This window comes from Dermacentor andersoni, chromosome 7 (assembly GCF_023375885.2).
Source record: "Dermacentor andersoni chromosome 7, qqDerAnde1_hic_scaffold, whole genome shotgun sequence".
NCBI classification, from domain to species: domain Eukaryota; kingdom Metazoa; phylum Arthropoda; class Arachnida; order Ixodida; family Ixodidae; genus Dermacentor; species Dermacentor andersoni.
In genome coordinates, this window is record NC_092820.1 from 104,455,698 (window position 1) to 104,463,264 (window position 7,567).

The 7,567-nt window shown below is 45.7% G+C and overlaps 1 pseudogene; it reads left to right on the forward strand.

Moving 5' to 3' along the window:
- The first annotated feature begins 5,534 nt into the window (after positions 1-5,534).
- On the forward strand, positions 5,535-7,355 carry LOC140219590 (uncharacterized; annotated as a pseudogene).
- The last annotated feature ends 212 nt before the right edge of the window (positions 7,356-7,567 follow it).

Below are 7,567 nucleotides of genomic sequence, written 5' to 3' on the forward strand. Positions count from 1 at the left end.
GCTCTCTGCATTGTTTGTTTTTGTCTGCGTACTTTCTTGCTTGCTTTTCCAGTTCCGCGTGCTTAGTTTATTTTGCAGTTTTTTTTAATCATTAACGTAATAACTAGTGTATAACTCTTTTTTTCCTCACCTCACAGAAGTGTTTTTTCGGGCGAGTGAATTTTTTGTGTGTGTGTGTGTGAGTTTGAAATGGAGCGTGCCCAGCCGCAGAAGAAAAAAAAAAGTAGCGCCATCGCAAGCGCGGCAGCTGTGGGGAGAGCGCGAAACGGAGCTCCTCATAGATTTGTGGGAGGACCGCCTTATGGACCTACGCCGTCAGAAGAGAATTAGCGGTGTTTACGACGATATCGCCGCGGCCCTGCGACAGGTGGGCTTTGAAAGAACTCGGCTGCAAGTTCACCACAAGATGGAAAATCTTGCGCAGACTTATCGGTAAGTGGCTTTCATAAATTTGTCCGATGACCTTACGATTAACCGTTTGCAGGGGTTTGGCCGTGAGAGAGAAAGGTGCTTATTGAGAAAAAAAATGAACAGGTGGATCTTTGCAGAATTTCATTTGTTGTGGAATTTTTGTTCCGCCACCCCATGACACTTTTAATGAGCCGTAAACTCAGCCTCGAACGAGCATAAGTTTTCAAGAATATTGCTTGTGCATGACGCAGTTGGTTAGTGTCTAAACTCAAGGTAATTGACTAATGTGACTTCAGAGGTCCGATGCGGAAAATTACACCGCAGCATACTGTGCGAAAATTATAGTCACGTGACGAGGATTTCAAAAAACAATTTGGTTACGTCAGAATAAAATGTAATAAGACTCTCTGGTGTTCCTGTTCCACTTATCGATACCTCGGTTAGGCGAATTTGATCAGTACATTTTTGTATCTGTGCCCGCACATGCATCTTTATAGTTAACCAAACCTTCTCTTTTATAACATTTCAGTTTTTGGCTGAAAAATCAAAAGACCGGTGCTGGCGCCATACCTTGGACGCATTTCTGGCGAATACATAGTTTTTTAGGGACACTCCCGGCCAACGACCCATCAAGGGCTCAAGAGAGCCAAGGTACTGTTGAAGAGGTACAGCATTTTTTAAAAACCTCCAGTAAGTGCAGAATAATCTGTGAAGCCATTCACTTGCTCAATGACGTAACTGAATGTGCACAAATCGTTCTATTACATGCTACTTTGTAGGATGAAAGTGCAGCATTGTCGTAAATTGTGGCTCATACTGCTGGTTGCAGGTACTACTTTTCCATGCATGTACAGTCCTCAGGATTGTATAAGCGCATAAAAATAACAGCTGTTTACTGGCACCCAGTCATTGCAATCACGTAAAAGAGAGACCAGGTGCGTTCCCATTTTGTTGGCGTTCTCTGTTCAACTACAGAACTTACAGTAGAGTATGCATTGGTGTGCGTATTATTGCATCAGAGTGTTGAGACCCATGACGGAATGTCATCTTTCAAAACATTGTGAAGTTATTAAAGATGCAAGTAACATTAAATCATTGTGCAGGTCATCATGGAGATGATAAACGGCAGCGAAAATGCTGTCGTTGACAATGAGAACAGGCTGCAATGGGAGGAGAGTGCGCCCATCAGACCTCTGGACAGCCCAGGACAGAACTCCCCGTCCACGTGCAGCCCGGCCTCCAGCGGCCCGGCCTCTCCCAGTCCGGCCTCTCCCAGTCCGGCCTCTCCCAGTCCGGCCTCCTCCAGCCCGGCCTTCTCCAGCCCTGCCATCAGCAGTGTCACCCCTGCTAGTGTGGCTACAACAAGCCGGGGTCCAAAGAGGAAGACGGGTGATGACTTCAAGCAGCAGATACTGGCTGAACACATACTGCTGAGGGAGCAGCTGGTGGCGAGCCGTCAGAGAGAGTACGAGCAAAGAGAGAGACACATGCAAATGCAAGAAAAGGTTTTTAATTCAATGTCAAAATATTCAGAAAGAAGTTCCAAATAAAGTTGCTGTAATTAGGAAGTGGAAAATGCAGCATCCACCCAATCGCAACAGATTGCTACGAAGGAAACCTGTTTGGTCAAGAATGTACGGGTTTTCATTGTAGGAATTTGCTGCAAATGTATGGATGCCACATTTTCCATTTCTTACTTCACCCATCTTGTGGGTTTTGTACAGAATACTTTCTTCAATGTGTGCTAAATCGCTCTTTTGAGTGCAGAAGAATACTTGTGCGCTTAGTAGAAATTAACTTCTGCTAGGCGCACAAGTATGTGATGATGACAGTGGACTCACTGACCTACCAAAGCATGAACGTCCACAAAGCTTCAGCATAAAATTCCCAGCTCTGCTGGAAGTCACTCGTAAGATGAGTAGCAGTTGAACAAGTGCCGCTGAAGCAGTTTCAACAAAGGAACTAGTCAGCAAGTCTGTGCCTTGTCTCGCACGGGTGTGACTGCATTATGCATGTGTTTGAGTCACAGCATGTAGCTGTGCATAATACAAATAATCAAAATGCTTAACTTGCCTGCATCATGTCGACTGCCCACGTATGGGCCGTTCAATTGGCAGATAATCCCATTGGGGCACGTGATGGACTGGTATTTAAGGGCATGAAAACGTTTGTGCCCCGAAAAGAAGACCTGATCATTTGATGGACGGCAAATGGCCCGCGCTGTCCCGTCGATGAAGCCCCAGCAATTGTGGAGCGGCGCCCCTTTGGAATTCATGGCCTGCGAGTAAATGTGATACAGCCGAGTACAAGCACACCCTGGCAAGTAGCTGATTGCATACCTGGGCAAAAGCTTCCAGTTGAGCAAGGTCGAGCAAGAAATGACTGTTCACATCTCGCAGAAGGTGGCTGAACATGCTCTCAATGTGTGCAAGCCCAGCATTAGTGGCTGAAGAAATCAGCCACTAAAGCTACGCTAAACATATAACTAAAACATGAAAATCGCCCGCCGCTCCGCTTTGGCTTAGCGGGGCTACCCGGAATGGAGCGTACTGCAAGGAGGCTCAACTAAAACACTCTTTTAGTGGGGCAAGCTTGTGACGCTTTTTATGGCCCTGCAACAACATGTACCTTATTTCGGTACTCACGCTTGTCGAAAACACGATGAGCGATTGTCAAGAGTGATAACACAGGAGTGTATTGCTTGCACCGGCAGGACGCGTAAAAGATAACACCGAGGAGCTCATTTCTGTCTTCTGAGCGATTGAAAACAGGATTGGCACCCACGAATCTGTCTTGAGTGCGACTAGAAGGCATTCTGCGAGCATGTAACATGGTCTGGCTGAGAGCCTGTGTTGTAGCCACCTCTGTGTACTTGGCGTACCATTGTGTCGACTGTATTGTATACAGTGGACGACTCTATTGGGTGCCGCCATGCGTGAGACGCAATTTGCGTCTCGCACATGCACAGTGGCTTCGATGCCTTTTCTTTGGGGCCCTACTGAAACTCTCTATAGAACTTGCACGCCACCGTGCATGTTTATATTAAATTATCCGAAATTTCGTGTAGCGATGAGGTAGCGCAGCAAACATCGGGTTGTTTTGTTCAGCTGTGTTAGGAAGTCTGACATGCCTTAATAAATTGCTTATGTAGTTGCATGAAATGCATGTGGTGGTTCAACGTACTGCAACATGTCACAGAACACAACTTGTTTGTGGTTATGTCGCTTCATATGTGCCACCTTTACGAATCCAGTGCAATGAATCCAGCGCATTTGGTTTTTCCATCAACAGTGCCGCAACACAGCCGAAAGAATGAGCAATGCAGCGAGTCCATTTATGATGACATGCAGCTGTAACACCTCTACAACTACCTCATGTACTTTTTGTTTGCAGGTACAGGCTCTGAGTGGACAGCCGGGGAAACTAAGCTGCTATTAGATTATTACGAGCAGTACTTTGCTGAGATTGGACCAATGAAAGAATTAAAAAATAAAAAGCTAATGTTTGCCCGAATTGCAGCCAATATATCAGAGGCACTCGGAATTTCCAAAACCAGTGAGCAGTGCTGCAGCCGCTATAAAACTGTCATGCGAAGAAAAAGAAGCGCTACAGCACACAATAACAAATCCGGGAATTTCCCGTGTGAAGTGCCTTTTGAAGACGAAATAGCCAGAATACGCTGGCTAGATGACAGCCTCGAGCTCGAAGAGCTGAGGGACAGCTCTGGCGCTGTTGCTGTCAAGAGGCCAGCCAGCCAGGCATCAGACAGCCAGAAGTCTGCAAGCCTAGCGCCGAGCCAAGTGTTGATAAAGGAGCCTGGGCCCAAAAAGCCTAAGCCCTCAGGTTCCAGAATGCTAGAGATGAAGGTTTTCTTTGATGAAATGAACAAAAATCAACAAGAAAAAGAAAACGAGGTGCACGGGAATAGGAAAGAGAGAAGCGCGCCACCAAAAAAGGCAATACAAGGGATGTATTCGACAAGAGAAGCGAAACACGCAGAAAAAAATTAGACTTCTAAGCCGCGCTCTTGGCTTTGAGGGCGAATAAAAGGATTCCAGTGCCCATGAATATCGGCATGTTCAAACAAAAGTGTATTGAGCCAAACGTGTGCTTGTGTATTTAAAGGGGGCTGTGAGTTAGTATACATACCGCAGCGCCCAACTACTGCGTCGACTTTATTTTGATGCACCAGCTCCAATACGGCGTCGGAGCTAGTGGTTCTCATGTTTACATCCAGGTAATTACACGGCTACAAAGAATGTCATACCATCATTGCATGATTACGCATGAAGCCTAGTCCGGGTTCGCACGGGTCCTTGGAAACCTTGAAAATTCTTGAATTTGAAAATGTGATTTTCAAGGCCTTGAAAACCTTGAAATATTTAGTGGTGCCTGAAAAACCCTTGAATTCCGTGATGATAGTCAGCGATTGCCCGTTGATCAACTGGCCACATTGAAAGCGAGGGTTGCCTCCCCATTCAAGCCAAGAAAATCCAGTCCGGTTCGGGCGTTTGTCCTCCATGTTGTCATATTGTCGGGTTGTGTTTTTTTTTGTTCGCTGCGGTCGCGCACTTTTTATAGTTGCCATCCTCATACTGATTGTTAATCATCTCCCGTTGGCTTATTCAGAGCACGTGTATTGCGGCACACACTGGACGTGGACGTAATTGCGTGTGCACGCAATGCCCAGGAAGTGCAATTTCCAGCGATCATGGCTTAGCCATGATGAGTACAGAGACTGGATTGCGCTGGACACCACGAGTTCGCATCGTGCTAGATGCAGACCGTGCGGAAAAGTGTTTGACATGCATCGATGGGAGAGTCTGCAATGAAGAGCCACAAGAGGAGTTTGAAACAGCGCGAGCATGAAGAACGCAGCAGGTAGCTCCATGTTGAACTACGTGACATCACGCGAGTGTGGCGAATCCGTTCGTGTAGTCGAAACGCAGTCCTCGAATTTGAATGCCGCAAGCAAGGCTCACGATTTAGTGACAGAAGCAGAAATATTGTGGGCTTTGAAAGTTGTCACATGTCATTACTCGTACAGCTCATCCGCCCACACAAGCGATCTGTTCAAGAGAATGTTTCCCGATAGTGAAGTGGCGAAGGTCTTCACATGTGGAGAAAAAAAGTGCGCGGACCTGGCGTGTCGTGGTCGGACCATTCTTTCTATCATCCATTCATCGGGCGATAGATAAGTGCGACTATTAGGTCATTCTGTTTGATGAATCCGCAAATGATTACCTCCATCAGAAGCAGATGAATATACACGTCAGGTATTGGGATGCATCTCAAAAAATAACAACAAGGTACTTCACCTCCGTTTTTATGGGCCACGCGACGGCAGATCACATCGAGGATAAATTGTTGTAAGCACTGGAGCCATTACCACTTGTTAAGATCCTACAAGTGTCTATGGACGGACCGAATGTCAGCTTGAAATTTTTCAGAAGCTTTCAGGAGCACCTGCAAAAAAACTAACAAGTACAATGCCTAGATTTAGGCACTTGCGGTCTGCACATTGTGCACAACGCCTACAGGGCGGGTGTAACTACCAGAAAGTGGGGAGTGGACATTCTGTTGTCTAGTCTAAGTGCATTGTTTCAAGATTCCCCGGAGAGGCAAGAAGGCTTTGTAGTGGTGATTGGTCAGGCTACATTTCTTCTTAAGTATGTCGCCCATCGCTGGGTTGAAAACATTCCGGTAATTCCCTTTCACTGTGGCCTGGTGTAAGAATTTACATCGAGTCTGCAAGAAAGAAAGAAGTGAACCAGCCGAAATGTGCCTCCTTTCAAAACTTGCTCAGTTTCTCCAGTGACCCACTAGTCCCAGCAAAACTTAACTTTGCCCTTGGGATTGCACTAATTCTGAAACCTTCCTGACGGACTATCAAGCAGACCAACCACTTGAGTTTTTTCTGGCAAGGGACCTCGAAACAATTATCAGGAAGCTTCTCACAAAGTTTGTGAAGTGTTCAGTTCTCTCTTGCATCAGTTGGGACTACAGGCCTATTGAAAATCTACATTGAACACGTGAACAATCACATAGCACTTGAGAAAGTGGACATTGGTTATGCAGCTGAACAAATTTTGAAGAATTCCAAGGCCAGTGCAAAAGATGAGTTTGCATTTAAAATGGAATGGAAGCAGTTCCTTGTTAGTGTGTGTAAAAAGGTTCTTGAGAAGAGTCCTTTAGGATTCCCTTTGGTTAGAGGCCTTTCCTCACTGGATCCCCATCAAATGTGCACCAAGCCAGACCAGTGCCTAGCAGGCCTCAAGAAGGTTTTGAATGCCCTCATCGCTGCAAAAAGGTTGAGCAATCACCAACGGGATTGTGTTCTTTTGGAGTACGCTGAAGTGATGCACATGGAGAAGCACAAGCTGCGATTGTTTGAAAAGAGCTCTGACAGGCTAGATATGTTTTTCTTAGAACTCCTAAAGTTCAATTCATCCTACGCTGAGCTCTGCACAGTAGTCCAACTTTTTCTTGTGCTCAGCCATGGCCAGGCGACTGTGGAAAGAGGATTTAGTGTCAACCGGCAGGTCTGTGTGGAAAACCTGAAAAGTCTGTCGTATGTCTCACAACGTGTTATATGTGACGCCGTTGATAAGGCAGGTGGCATCCTTAACATTCCTATAACAAAGGAGTTGAGGACCTCCGTTTCAGCTGCAAGGCATCGTTAACATGCATATCTGGAGGCGCAGAAGAAGGAGCAACTTGAAGAAGCAAAGGAGTCAAAGAGGCGCCTTGTTGAGGAAGAAATTGGTACCTCAAAGCAAAAGAAAGCAAGACTTGAAGCAACTGTTGCTGATCTGACAGGTTCAGCAGACAACTTGGCTGAGAAAGCAGAAGAGACAGGCGACATCGCACACATTGTGAAGTCAAACTGCCTTAGGAAAACGGCAATAAGCAAGACGGAAGAACTTCTAAACATCAAGCAATAAATAATCACAAAGCTTTAGGAGCTTTCATGAACGCTTGTTACGACCTGTCTTAGTTTAGTATTAAACTAGTCTAGTCTGTAAGCGCGTCTTTTTCTTAGCGTTCAATAAGTTTGTTGCAACGTGTTTTAAAAAAGTTGTTTTACTATAAAGGGTACTAAATTGAGTATTGAAATGAGTCCTTGAAAAAAACTTTTGGGGGCCTTGAAAGTCCT